Source organism: Octodon degus, unplaced genomic scaffold, assembly GCF_000260255.1.
Source record: "Octodon degus isolate 3935 unplaced genomic scaffold, OctDeg1.0 scaffold00160, whole genome shotgun sequence".
Classification (NCBI taxonomy): Eukaryota; Metazoa; Chordata; class Mammalia; order Rodentia; family Octodontidae; genus Octodon; species Octodon degus.
In genome coordinates, this window is record NW_004524736.1 from 5,431,000 (window position 1) to 5,445,013 (window position 14,014).

Here is a 14,014-nt window from a genome sequence, read left to right on the forward strand (position 1 = left end):
TTTTTTTTTTTTTTTTTGCGGAACCAGGTATTGAACTCAGGTCCTTGCGCTTACCAGGGAAGCGCTTATTCTACTGAGCCATCTCCTTGGCCCCTCTAAATATTTTTTACCAGTATATTTGACACAGGGTCTTTTTGTTAGATTTTTTAAAATTTAAATGTAATTTGTATAGCATAGAAGTCTCCCTTTTTATATATATGATCCTGTGATTTTTTAATATTGCAATATTATATATCTCATATCACATACACACACACACATGCACACACAAACACCTTTTTTTCTTTTTGAGACGGGGGTCATACGGTGCTATCCAAGCTAGCCTGCAACTGCTGGGCTCCTTGGTCCTTCAGGAGTCAATTCCTATTTTCCTCCCCTGGCAATCATTAGTCTATTTCCTGTCCTTGTGTTTGCTGATTGTGGACATTCATGTAAATGAAATCATACCATATGGTCTTTTATAATTTGACTTCTTTCACTTAGCATAATGTTTCAAGGTTCATCCCTATGTGTCAGTCCTTCTTATTGCTCAGTAATGTAACATTGTATGGTTATGCCACATTTTGTTTATGTAGCCATCAGTTGATGCAAATTTGTAAAATATATTAAATTTCTGTGTGTTAACTTTGACTCCTACAGCCTTACTAAGCTCCTATTATAGTAAGGTTTTCTGATAAATTCTGTAGGATTTTCTTACATAAAAGATCATTCTGTCTGCAAATAAAACTGGTTTACTTCTTCCTTTCTTATGTAAATTCTTTTTCTTCTCTCACCAAATTTATTACAACTTGCCTTACAGTATTGAATAGGAATAGATAGATATTCTTGTCTTGTTCTAGATAAGAAGAAAGTATTCAACTGGGCATGGTGGTACAAACTTATAATTTCAGAACTTGGGGGAGCTGAGATAGGAGGAGAGCAAGTTTGGACCCAGCCTGGAGACCCTGTTTCAAAATTAAAAAAAAAAAAAGGACTGGGAGATAGCTCATTTTGAAGGCCCTGGATTCAGTGCAGGTGCTTATGCCGCTGAGCTGTCTCCCGAGCCCTGTCTTTCACTATTAAGTCAGAGGTTAGCTGTTTTTCATAGATGCTCTTTATCAAAAAGTTCTATTTCATTTTCTAATAATTTGTATAAGAGGTAAGTGATGGATTTTGTATAATACTTTTTTCCTGTACATACTAAGATGACTTGTATGGGTTTTTGTTCTTAGCTTTTGATATGAAAAATTGTACTGATTGATTTTAATGTCAAACCTATCCTGAATTGTGGGATAAACCCACTTAATTGTGATGCATTATTCTTTTCATACACTGTTGAAATCAATTTTAAACCAAGTTGTTAAGCATATTTATATCTCTGTGAACAAGAAACTTTAGTCTTTGGTTTTATTCTCTTACCATGTCTGTGTGGTTTTGGTAGCTGGGTAATGTAAGCCTCATATGATGAACTGAATAGAATCTCTTCAGTTTTCTTCAAGAGTTTATGTGGACTTTGTATTATTTCTTCTTTAATATTTGATGGATTTCACCAGTTAAACCATTTGGACCTGGAATTTTAGGAGCAGAGGAGGTTTTTAACCTCCTTTCTGTAGATATCTAATTCAGATCTATTCTTGAGTGAGACTTGTGGTCCTTGTTTTGTAATATTGGGGATCCAATGTGGGACATCATGCATGTTAAGCAAGAAATCTTGCCTAACACATACCACTGAGCCATAATGACAGTCTTTTTTGTTTTTTTATTTTGAGATAGGGTCTTGCCAAGTTACCCTGTTGACTGAACTTGTGACCTTCCTGCTTCAATCTCTCTAGTAGCTTGGATTATAGGCCTGTGCCAAAGGGACTTGCTGAGCTTTGTGATGTGTAAGAAATTTGCTTAGTTTATTAGTAAAAAGCTACTTGTAATATTTTCTTATTTTCCTTTTAATGTTTGTAAAATGAGATGACTCTAATTTTTAATGTTATATTCTTTTTTGTTTTTTGTTTTTTGAGATAAGATCTCATTATGTAGTCCACACTAGCCTTGAACTCACTTTGTAGCCCAGTCATCATCCTGCCTCAGCCTCACAAGTTCTGGAATTACTGGTGTTTGCCCTCATGCCTGGCTTTCTGATGTTTGGGTCTTCTCTCTTTTTCCCTTGATTAGTATGACTGAAAATTTATTTATTACATTGATCTTCTCAAAGAACCAGATTTTGCTTTCATCAATTTTGTTTTCCTATTTTTGAAATTTCTGCTTTAAACTTTACCAGTCCTTTCTTATGTTTACTTTTGATTTTGTTACCTTGTTTTGTTTTGGTCTTTTTTTAAATTTTACTGTATTTTCTTGGTTGAACTGGTTTTTTTTTGTTGTTGTTTGTTTGTTTTTGTGGAACCAGGGATTGAACTCAAACCCTTTCACTTGCCAGGGAATCGCTTACTCTACTGAGCCATTTCCCTGACCCCTGAACTGTTTTTTAGGAAGGTCTATTTTTTTGTTTTTGGTGCCGAGGACCAAACCCAGGTCTTCCAGCTTGCTAGGCAGGCATTCTACTGCTAAGCCAAATCCCCATCCCCTACTTTTGATTTTATTTATTTATTTATTTATCTACTGGGACAGTGTCTATGTAGTGCAGACTGGCCTTGAACTCATGGCAGTCTTTCTGCCTCAGCTTCCTGAGTGCTGGAAGTATAGGTGTGTACCACCACACTCAGTTACCCACAAATTTTTATATGTTGTGCTTTCTGTTTATTTAAAATGTTTTTTTTTCCTTTTCCTCATGGATCATTTAGAACTATTTTTTATTTCTAAGTATTTGGGGTATTAGTCAGATATCTTCCCATTCCTGTTTTCTAATTTTATTATGTGCAGAGAACATACTTTGTAATATGACTTGAATTCCTTTAAGTTTAGTTTGAGGGCTGGGAAGATGGCTCAGTGGAATAAACGCTTTCCTGGCAAGCACAAGGGCCTGAGTTCAATCCCCGGTTCCACCAAAAAATAAATAAAAAATAAAAAAATATTTTGAGTTGTTTTGTGATCTATACTATGTTTTATCTTGTTAAAAGTTCTATGTGCCCTTGTTTTGGTCTTTTGGGTTAAATATTTTATGAATTTCAATTAGGTCAAGTTAGCTGATAGTTTTTAATTTAATTTTTTTTTTTTTTAACATTTAGTGTGTGTGTGTGTGTGTGTGTGTGTGTGTGGCCAGCACAGCCCACCAGGGGGCGGGGCTGGCTGGCATGTGGTGCTGGAGGATCAAACCTTGGTCCCTGTGCTTTGCCAAGCTTGTTCCAAGTAGGTGCTTTAGACCACTGAGCCATCTCTCCAGCCCCCCCTTTTTTTTTTTTTAATTTTTTATTTTTTTAACAAGCTGATAGTTTTGTTCATCTGTTTGTTCTATCATTAAGAAAGATGAGAAAGACTTTGAAATCTGTAGCTAGAATTGTGAATTTATTTCTTTCTTTTGGCAGATCTACCAGTGTTTGGTTCATCTCTTTTGAAAATTAGTTATCAGATACATAACCCCATAAGAGTATATCCTCTTTCTGATTTTTTTTTTTTGGGTGCAGGGTCTCACTACACAGCTCAGACTCATAGTAATCCTCCTGTTTTCTGCCTCCTGGTGCAGGGCCAGTGGTGGCATGGCATGTGGTGCCAGGGATCGTACCGTGGCCCCTGCGCTTATCTAAGCAAGTGCTTCGTCCACCGAGCTATTTCAGTAGCCCTCTCTTTATGAATTGACTCCTTTATAATTGTGAAATAATTTGTTTTGAAATATGCTTAATTGTGTATTAATGTGACTAGTGGCTAGTATAGCATAGTATATCTTTTCACTCTTATTTTTCTTTATATTTAAAATGCATCTTTTAAAATTTATTTATTTATTTATTTATTTGCTACAGAGTCTTGCTACATAGCTTGGACTCATAGTGATGCTCCTGTCTCAGCCTCCCCAGCACTGGGATTATAGGCATATGCCACCATGCCTGTTTTTGGGGTTGGCTCAGCACATCAGGGTTCCTGGGTCTGCACAGCATGCAGTACTGGAGATCGAATGTGGATCTTTGTGCTTGCCAGGCAGGTGCTTAGACTGCTGAGCTATCTCCCCAGCCCTAAAATGTCTCTCTCGTAGGTAGCATGTAAGTGTTTTATTTTTATGCAGTTGAACAGCCTCTGCCCTTATTTTAATGATTTTGACCATTGACATGTGATGTGATTGTTTATATGGATGGTGTAAATCTACCATCTTGCTATTTGTTTTCCATTTGTCCCATCTTTTATTTTCCTTTTCTTCTTATTTTGTTTCTTCTAGGTTTAGTGTCTTTTATTCAATTTTGTCTCCTCACTGGTTTATTATCCACAACTTTTTCTTTTCATTTTTAGGGATTGTTTGCATTTTTTTTTTTCTTTTTTAAAATTTCCTTTTGTGGTATTGGGGATTGAATTCAGGACCTTGTGCTTGCCAGGCAGGTGCTTATGCCACTGAGCTATATCCCCAGCCCTGTTTAGATTTTATAGTGTAAATTTTTAAGCATTAACATGCTTTTTATTTTTTAGAATTAATTTTATTTTTACATTTTTGATATATATATATATATAATGATCATATTCATCATAGGGAATTTATACTCATACATAATACATCTTTTTTTGTATTTATTAGGAAAGGGTGTACAGGGTGCTCAGGGTCTCACTACTAGATCAGACTCAAAGTGATCTGCCTGTTTACAGCCCCCCCAAGAACTGGGATTACAGGCATGCACCACCACACCCAGTCTTATAATACATCTTCCCCCACCCCCCCTTGGCGCAACCGGGGATTGAACTCAGGCCCTTGCATTTGCCAGGCAACCACTTATTTTACTGAGCCATCTCCCTGACCCTTGTAATGCATCTTTTTTTTTTTTTTTTTTTTTTTTTTTTTGTGGAACCGAGGATTGAACTCAGGCCTTTGCACTTGCCAGGCAGGCACTTACTCTACTGAGCTATCTCCCCAGCCCTTGTAATACATCTTGATTCTTCTTTTTTCCCCAATCTCCTTCATATTCTTCAAACCTTCTTGTCCTCCTTATTTACAAAATCTTTGTTTCCAATTTTTCTTCTGTTCTTTTTTTTTCTTTTCCCTCCTTTCTTTTCCTCTTCCCCGTTTCCTGTTCCCTTTACCATTTAAAGATTTTCTTCCTATTTCCTAATATCTTGTATACATTTTGGTCCTTATTTACTGTTTGGATTTCTCACACTAGATAAACAACAGAAAATTTAAACATGTGTGTCTAATTTATTTCACTTAAGAGTAGAGTCTCAAGATATATCCATTTACCTAGAAGTATCTCGAGTTTATTTTCCTTATGGCAGAGTAGTACTCTACTGTATTAAAAAAAACCCACATCATCTTTATCCATTTATCCATTGATGGGCATTTGGGCTGCTTCTAGGATTTATCTATTACAAATTGTGGTACTATAGACATGGGTTTGGATATATCACTGTGGTATGGTGCTTTTAATTCTTTTGGGAAGATAACAAGACAAGGAATAGCTGAGTACATTTTCAGCTTATAAGAAACTACATCATGTAATACAACATTTTGCTTAAAGTATATCAGTCTTTTTGGTTTTGGTTTTGGTTTTGTACCAAAAGATGAATGTAGGGCTTACACACTGAGCTACATTTTACTCCCTGCCCCTTAAAATGAGAGACAGGGTCATTGTATTACAATAACATGGATGGAACTGGAGACCATTACATTCAGTGAAATAAAGCAAGGCACAGAAAGACAGTACCTCATGAATCTCATACATATGTGGAATCTTAAAAAATGGATCTTTGAGTGTAGAATGGTAGTTATTAGAGGCCAGGGAAAAGCTGCCAGGAGAAACAGAGAAAGTCGATCACTATGTACTAAGTAATAGTGTAGGAGTAAGAAGTTTTAGTGCACTGTTACACAGTAGGAAAACTACAGATAACAGACATACATATTTCAGAAATCTGGAAGAAAGGATCTCAGATGTGTTCATAATAAGTCTTACGCAAATGGGAAGGGGCCCAAGAGAAGGAGAAAGGAAGAAAAGGGTAAATAATGAAAAGATTAAGATGTGTTGAGTACAATATGTATGCCAACTTCCTATGATGAATTGTAGTCATTATGCACTGCAAACATGTACTACTAATAATAAAACTTTAAAAAGAAAGTATTTTCTCTTAAAGCAATGACAGATGTTTGAAGAAATAAATATAAATATGAAATTTACCAGAGTGAGATCTTCTAAAATGTCAACACTAGTAATAGTTGGGTATTGGGATTATGGTAGTTTTGTTTGTTTGTTTTGTTTTTGTACCAGGGATCAAACTCAGGACCTTTTCCTTGCCAGACAGGTGTTTATGCTGCTGAATTATCTCCCCAGCCCTATGATATATTTTTTTGTCTTTTTATTATTTTTTCTACAGTGCAAATGAATGGCTTTTATAGTTAAAGTTTTTAAAAGATACTCATTTCATAGCAGAAGGCTAGGTAGTTTTAAAAAATTATTATTCCTTCTCCCCTTGTGTTTCAGAGACGTATTTCTGAGTTTGGGTGTATTCACTTTTGGTGCCTAAAATTTCTTCTTGGCACTAGTTTATAAAAACTACAAGGTTGAAACAGCTATGTTATCCTGAGATCTGAAGATGTGAACAGATGAAAAATCTTAAAACAATATAATCATAGCCATTATTTAATTCCCTAGATCTGGGACCATGGCCACTAACAACAGGATTCAGAAGCATAGTACCACAAAGCAAGCAGTTCTTTTTTTTTTTTTTTTTTTTGTGGAACCGGGGATTGAACTCAGGCCTTTATGCTTGCCAGGCAAGCGCTTACTCTATTGAGTCATCTTCCCGGCCCACAAGCAGTTCTTTATACTTCTCTTAGCATTTCATCTCTCCTTTCTTCCAATTCTTTTTTTGTCAAGAGTCTTCTTACCTAGAGAAAAAAGCATTAAAGATAATCATGAACAAATAACTTTCTTTTGTGACATTTTAGATGCATTTCTGTTGCCATGTCAACCAAAGAAAGCTATGAGGAAGCCATCACCTGTCTAGAGGAACGGAAGAGACAGGGGAGATAATTGAGAGGGCTAAAAGGAGGATAGAAATTGAGAAAAGAGGATATTGTATTTGTATCTTTGACTATAATGCTATTTCATTAGATACTTACAATATGAATTACAATTTAAATATAGCTACTTTGCTGGGGTTTTGCTTATTCTTCCCAGCATCTAAGAGCTATCTCTGACAAATGACTTTTTCTCTGTTTGCATGTTAGAATTTATTACTGTTTGGGATAGCATTAATAGATTTTAAGATGTCTTTCAGGGCTGGAAATGTAGGGTAATGGGTGGTTCTAGGGTATAGCATGGTTTATGATTTTTTGTTTCAATGAGTTACTCTATGGATATTAGCTTAAGGTAGTTCTAAGATGCATAACTGTGCACTGGAGGTGCTATGCAAAGACTACATATAGCTAGTACATTTGTTGGAGTTGCAGATGAGTAACAGTGCATAAAACACAAAACATATCTTTAAATTGTAAGTATTGTTTAGGGCCTAAAGGAGGTGAACAGAACATTACTGTGGGAAGAAAAGGAGTAAGTGTAGCCATTTCTCATCTGTCTACACATGGGGAAAAGTCATCTCACATCCCAAGGATGCTTTAGAAATCCATCAGCCCCAGACACACCATTTACAGACCCTAATGCTTCCACACTAGGAAAGAGCAAAAGTTAAATAAATATCATTATAATGAACGTAAATCTCTCACCAGGCATTAAGGTTGATAACAAACTTGTACTAAATCTCAAAAAAATAATTTTTCGTATCTTATTCTTAATTTCTTGTTCTTTATTTATGCAAATATATTTTGTTTTGTTTTGTTTCTTGTAGTGCTGGGGATCAAACCATGCTAGATTGGCATTGTAACCCTACACTACCCCTCAACCCTATTTATATTTATACAAATGTAAACAATATATCTACTTACCATCACCACACCATCCCCACTAATAAAAAAGAATAGTATAAAATGAACATTGCTTTTTTTTTACCTCGTGAGTACAAAGGATCCTCCTTAATTGTTTGAATGTAATCAAAGCCATGTTGATTGGTTGTTTCCAATCATTTTACACTGGCATTTTAGCAATGCTTCATCCTTTTCATTAGCAATTTCAGGTGAAAACTAAGTGAATATAAATGACAAAGTTTAAGCCCAATTTTAATTCCATCCTTGTCTATAGAAGATGTCTGTATAACTGCATACTTAAGCCACCAACATTCACTAACTGTTTTTCTTTACTACCATCTGTTTCTCTGGTAACATTTGTTTTTTCTTTCCTTTGGAATTTTTTTTTTTTTTTTTTTTTTTTTTTGTTCCTTTCTGATCCTTCCTAATACATTAACTTCCCTAATTGCTTTGTTAGCAAATTGGTAGGCATACAGATTATGTTTTGCATTTTATACAAAGAAGCAATTTTTGATCCTGGTAAGAATGGGATTCTGTCTTCATGTCTTAACCAAAATTCTGTGATAGTTTTAATCACTACTGGGGGTTCCATTGTATAGACTGCCATAGCTTGTATGTTAGTCCTTGATAAACATTTAAAGTGTTTTAAATGTTTATTTATGACAAAATACTGTAATAAATATATTTATGTATTTTGTCCATATCCAATCTTATACCATGGGGAAGTATCTCTGTAGGATGGATGGCTGTAAGTAGAATTACTGGGTCCAAATGAGCATTGTAAATTTTGATAGATATTACTAAATAGCTTCCCATAGAGTATAAACCAATTTGTACACTCACTAGCAATATGAATATTTGTTTTCTGCAAATTCACTACCATTATATTAAAAACCCACCTAGCTCTTTACAGTTCTGGTGATAAAGATGGTGTACTGTTAAAATTTTAATTAGCATTTTTCTTTAAGGGCAACTTATATTTCCATTTTTGTAAACTGTTGACATGCTTTAGTTACTTTTGTGTTGAATCATCGGTCTTTATTTGTTTGGTTTGGTCTTTTTGAGACAAAAAAATATAGTTTGGGCAGGCCTTGAACTCACAGTGATCCTCTTGCCTCAGCTTCCCAAGTACTGGGGTTAGATGTGTACCACCACCACACCTGGCTATTGGTATTTTTAAAAATCAGTTTTTCAAAGCTGGGTCTGGGTATGGTGTAATTCTAGCACTCAGGTGAATGCTGAGGTAGGAGGATTGTAGTTAAAGGCCAACCTGGATTACATACTTAGCAAGACCCTACTTTTAAAAAAAAATAGTATTTTGGGTTTTTGTATATTGAAGAAACAGGTTTAGGGGCTGGCAAGATAGCTCAGTGTTCTAAAGCACCTGCTTAGGCAAGCTTAAGCAAGCATGCAGGGACCTCAGTTCGATCCGCAGCACCACATGCCATGCCAGCCCCGCCCCCAGGGTGGGCTGAGCTGACCAAAGAAAAGAAAAAAATAAATAAAGGAAACATTAAAAAAAAAAGAAACAGCCCCCAACAAGAAGAGACCCTGTCCCGTATTCATGCCCGCTTACTCTGTGACTTGCTTCCCCATTTGGCCGTGGGCGTAATCAACTTTACCTGAGCAATGGTGCTTGCAATCCCATTGGTTGACCATAGTTTCATCCCACCCCGCATCCACCTAAGTGAGACCCCTTCCTCTCTACCTTAACCTCACATGGTTTTGCTCTATAAAAATAAACTGAAAGAGACAGCTTCCTGGGCAACCCGCTCGGATCCCCCTTCAGTCCTCTCTGAGACAGAAGCTTTCTTTCCCAATAAAATATTCTACTCTCAAAAAAAATAAAAATAAAAAAATTTAAGAAAAGAAACAGGTTTAGTATAATGTGAGTTATGAATATTTTTCTCATCTTGTCATTATCTTTTGACTTTAATGTAGTTTAATTTCTCCATACTGTCATATGTAGTTTCCTACATAGTAGACCTTTTCCACTCGAAGATTATTTTAAGTGGTTTAGACATTACTTCTGCTTGACAGGTCTCATTTCCTGATTTAATGGGAAAATAGAAGCTATCTTGACTCTCAATTCTTTTTCTTTTTGTTTTTGCTTTTTTTTTTTTTTTTTTGGAGGGGGGAGGGTCTAAAGGGTTTTCAGGGTAGATCAGACTTTTGTAGTGATCCGCCTGTTTACAGCCTTCCAAGAGCTGGGATTACAGGTGTGCACTACCACGCCCAGTCTCAGTGTGCCCCTGGGGTAGAGCCGGCAGGGCAGGACTGAAGATAATTCTTTTTATTTTTGATTTATTTAAAGAAGCACACTACTGGTCCTATAAGAAATCTTGTATTCATATTTAATTAGTAGTAGCCTTGCTATATTTCAGGGATGTTGTTCCAATGGCCCATGTATGCCTCTGCCTCTGCCCCTCTCTCTCTTTCCTGTCTCTCTCATCTACCTCTCTCACTCTGTTCTGATTTCTGCTATTAGCCACTTATGCTCATATCTCTAGAGGTTTTTGTTTTGTTTTGTTATAGCTCTGGGATTTAAACCCAGGCCTCATGAACCATAGGCAAGCACTCAGTTATTGAGCCATACCTCTATCCCTTTTTATTTAATTTTATTTTTTCTTCTTTTTTTAATGTATTAGGTATAGGGTGTACAGGGGCTCACCATGTAGATCAAACTCAGTGATTCTCCTGTTTTTAGCTCCCAAGGCTGTGATTACAGGGGTGCACCACCACACCTGGTCTCAATAGCTATCTCAGCATGCCTTGGGGGCAGGGCCAGCATGGCAACTTTTTGTTTTATTTATTTTTTATTTTTATTTTTATTTTTGCAGAACCAGGGATTGAACTCAGACCCTTGCGCTTGCCAGGGAAGTGCATATTCCACTGAGCCATCTCCCTGGCCCCTTATTTTTGATATAGGATCTCATTAAATTGCTTAGGCTTGCCTCAAATTTTTTATTTTCCTGTTTCAGTCTCCCTAGTAGTTGAGATTACAGCTGTGCACTACTGTGCCTGGTTACTAGTTTTAAAAAACTATTCAACCAGTCACTGACACCAGTAATCCCAGCACTGAGGGATGCTGAGTCAGGACAAATTTGAGTCCTGCCTGGGCAATTTAGCAAGACCTTGTCTCAAAAATTGAGCTGGGTGTGGTGGCATATGCCTGTAATCCCTAGCAATGAAGAAGTTGAGGCAAAACATTATTGAGATTTTGAGACTAGCCTGGGCTGCAAAGTGAGTTTAAGGCCAGCCTGAACTGTGTAGCAAGACCCTGTCTCAAAAAGACAAAAATAAATAAATAGACCAAAACAGCTGTTTTAGGTTCATAAGTAACAAGAAATAGGGGCTGCAGATTTGGCTCAGTGGTAGAATGCTTGCCTAGCAAGCCCTGGGTTTGGTCCTTGGCACCAAAACAAAAAATAAACCTCCCCTAACAAGAAACAGATCCTTTCAAACATTTGTGGAGGAAGTGTGTTCCACTTAAATCTGAAAGGAAGTTTTTAAGAGTCTCTCAAGCCAAAAATGTAAATTTTTAATAAATGATTTCACTTTTAGGAATTTACCCTATTGCTATATCAAACATATGTATAAAAATATAAAATTACTGCAGTCATTGTGCTAGAAAGACTGGTGAATCGCTTCTCGGCCTTTTGGCTAAGATCAAGTGTAGAAAGACTGGTGACTGTCTCTGTTATGTCCTTTAGTATGTATGTGTCTCTTTAGGTTTCTATTAAAAGAAGCCGTTGGAATTCATACCATTCTGGGGTCTCCTTTGGGCCAGTTCCTGATATTGAATCTCTTGTGTCCTTGTTTCTTTTTATCATTTTACTTCTTTCAATTTACTAAAACATAACCTCCAATAACTTTCTGTGAAAGGCGCAGTGGGAATAAAATTGAGTCTCTACACATTTGAAAATATCTTTATTCTTTCTTCGGATTTGTCTAATTGGCCTACACTTAGAACTCTAATTTATCTTCTCTTAGAAATTCAAAGGAGTATGCCATTATCCACTGTTACTTATTTGGTGCAATTCTGTTTACTGATTGGTACTGCTTTTGCCCACTTCAAATGAAGCTCTTAAGATCTTCCTTTTAGTGTTGGCTATGATTGGGTTGGAGAGATAGCTCAGTGGCTTAAGTGCCTGCCTGGCAACTACAATGCTCTGAGTTCAATCCCCAGTACCAAAAAAACCTTTATTCTCAGCCCACTGTGCTCAGGTGCTGCCAGTGGAGATGCAGGCATGCAGGCTGAGACTGCAGACCTGTGACCGAGTATCCGAGGTGGTGAATGATAGCTCTTCAAGTCTGCAGTAAAAGATAAAATTAAATTATTTTAATAAAATAAATAAAATTACATTGCAAAAAATGGGAAAGAAACAAAATGGAAAAAGTAAAAAAAAAGTTGAGGAAGCAGAACCTGAAGAGTTTGTGGTAGAAAAATTACTGAACCAATGTGTAGTGAATGGGAAGGTGGAGTATTTTCTGAAGTGGAAGGGATTTACAGATTCTGACAATACATGGGAACCTGAAGAAAATTTAGATTGTCCAGAGTTAATTGAAGCATTTCTTAATTCACAGAAAGCTGGTAAAGAAAAAGATAGTACAAACAGAAAGTCTTTATCTGACGGCGAATCTGATGACAGCAAGTCAAAGAAAAAAAGAGATGCTGCTGACAAACCTAGAGGTTTTGCTAGAGGTCTTGATCCTGAATGAATAATTGGCACCACAGATAGTAGTGGAGAATTGATGTTTCTCATGAAATGAAAAGATTCAGATGAGGCAGACTTGTTGCTGGAAAAAGAGGCAAATATGAAATGTCTTCAAATCGTAATTGCTTTTTATGAAGAGAGACTAACTTGGCATTCTTGTCCAGAAGATGAAGCTCAATAACTTACATTATATATATATATGTAAAATATGGGTCTTGGTATTGACTTACTAGTGTGGAAAAAAACATTCTAATGAAAGTCAAGTTTAATATATCAGTTTTTGTTTTGTTTTGTTTTTGCGGAACCAGGGACTGAACTCAGGCCCTTGCACTTGCCAGGGAAGCGCTTTTTCTACTGAGCTATCTCCCCAGCCCCAATATATCAGTTTTGAAAGTAGTATTTGGGGGAGTTGTTGGGTTTTGTTTGTTTTGCATCTGTAGCACTGATTATTTTGAACAAATAAATAAGGCTTTTGTAGTTGCTTCCTTTATCAAAAAAGAGCATTTGGCAGTCTGATACCATTTTCTCTGCTTCTCTAAATGTTGGGGGGAATTGTCCATAGTCAGAACTCATGTTTTAGCCCATATGTTTAAGGACCATTCTGAGTTTTTTGTTTGTGTGGGTATAAATAAAATTCTTTTTTTTTTTTTTTTTTTTGCGGAACCGGGGATTGAACTCAGCCCCTTGCACTTACCAGGGAAGCGCTTATTCAACTGAGCCATCTCCCCGGCCCACAATAAAATTCTTATGTAAAAAAAAAAAATAGTATTGGTTATGTATTAAGATTAGATTAAAATCTGGTATGCCTTGGTATATGCTCTTTTTATTTAATCATTGCCCAGAGCATTGGATGAGTCCATTCATTATTTTTGACCTTGGGAAATATTCTCATTTCAATTCTGAGAATTGTTACTGTTTTGATAATTTTTCTTCTTCCTTTTCCCCTGTTCTTTCTTTAAAAACTTAAAATGTCTGACTATCTTAACTTCCCCCTTCCTACCAGTACTGAGAGGCTGAAGTAAAAGGATCACTGCAAGTTTAAGGCCAGCCTAGACTACACAGTAAGTTCAAGCCCAGCCTGAACTACATAGCAAGATCCTGTCTCAAAGAACCAAACCAAAACCAAAGTTAAATATTTAATGATGGTCCAAAGATGTAGATTAGTGGTATGTGGAGAGCACTTGCCTATTGTGCATGAGATCCTGGGTTCAATTCCCAGCACACACTCCCACCCCAAGATTTAGTAATTGAAAAACCCACTTTTTTTTTTTTTTTTTTTTTAATTTTTATTTATTTATTTATTTATGTGTGTGTGTGT

General features: G+C 36.3%; 1 protein-coding gene and 1 pseudogene across 1 annotated transcript in view; both read left to right on the forward strand.

Moving 5' to 3' along the window:
- Nucleotides 1-14,014, forward strand: part of Ahcyl2 (adenosylhomocysteinase like 2) — a 230,070-nt gene that overhangs the window by 102,871 nt on the left and 113,185 nt on the right. The window lies entirely within an intron of this gene.
- On the forward strand, nucleotides 12,338-12,877 carry LOC105743736 (annotated as a pseudogene).